Here is a 979-nt window from a genome sequence, read left to right as displayed (position 1 = left end):
CCAACCTCAGGGATTCCGGGATTCTGGGATTTGCCCCTCTCTGAGGGACTGGGCTGACGAGCCCCTGTCGGTGTCACCAAGGCTCAGCTGTGCTGGGTCCCTGCCTGGGCTCAGGACCTGCAGCAGAACCACCTCCCAGGAAAAGAGAAATTCAGGTTGGGCACTGGGGAAATTCCTTCTGGAAAGGGCTGTCCAGCCCTGGCACAGCTGCCCAGGGCAGGGGGGAGTCCCCACCCCGGGGGGATTTAGGAGCCCTGTGGATGTGCTCTGTGGTGCTCCAGGGCAGCAGCAGGGTCACCTCAGCCCCTGTGCCTTTGTACCTTCTCCAGGAGCTGGGATGCCCCAAATCCATCCCATGGAGCCGGGGCTGCTGCTCTGTGTCCTGCAGGACGAGGAACCCACCACTGGCACGTGAATTTTGAGCTTTTATTGATAGTTGGAATTTACAGCCTAAAACTGACAACATAGAGAGATGCAGACTTTTTTTTTTTTGTTTTTCCTTTTTCTTTTTTTTTCTTGTGTTTTTTCGTTGCTTTTTTACAAAAAAAAAAAAAAAAAAAAAAAAAAAAAACCCACAAAAAAAAATCCAAACCAAAAACCAAAATAACCAAAAAGCCACCAGCATCAGATTTACAATATAAAAGTTTTGACAGTAGAGAGACTAAAGTACATCTGGAATTACTCAGAAAAATAAACAGGGCAAAAGGCAGTAATTTAAAATTTGTCCCTCATATATACACATAATACACAGACATTGCTTACAAAGACCCGGATTCAACATTTAAGGGCAGTTGGCATCATGAGAAAAGGCTCCCCCACGTCATTGCACTAATTAAGGACCCCCGGGGGCACCCCCTGTGCTGCCCCTTCCCGCTGGAGAGGCCGCCTGGAGCAGGCCGGGATCAGCTCCCGGGATCAGCTCCCGGGATTCGGGATCAGCTCCCGGGATTTCCCTCCCTCGGGGCCGCTCCGTGGTTTT

General features: G+C 50.3%; 1 protein-coding gene across 1 annotated transcript in view; it reads left to right on the top strand.

The window, feature by feature from the left end:
• SBF1 (SET binding factor 1) overlaps positions 1-979 on the top strand; it is a gene marked incomplete at its 5' end in the record, with an annotated part of 41,244 nt that overhangs the window by 39,524 nt on the left and 741 nt on the right. The gene's annotated exons all lie outside the window — the stretch shown is intronic.

The sequence above is a fragment of the Manacus vitellinus genome, unplaced genomic scaffold (assembly GCF_001715985.3).
Source record: "Manacus vitellinus isolate BGI_N305 unplaced genomic scaffold, ASM171598v3 scaffold_141_pilon, whole genome shotgun sequence".
Taxonomy (NCBI): domain Eukaryota; kingdom Metazoa; phylum Chordata; class Aves; order Passeriformes; family Pipridae; genus Manacus; species Manacus vitellinus.
The sequence above is the reverse complement of the archived record's forward strand: the minus strand, read 5'-3'. Positions and strand labels throughout refer to the sequence as shown.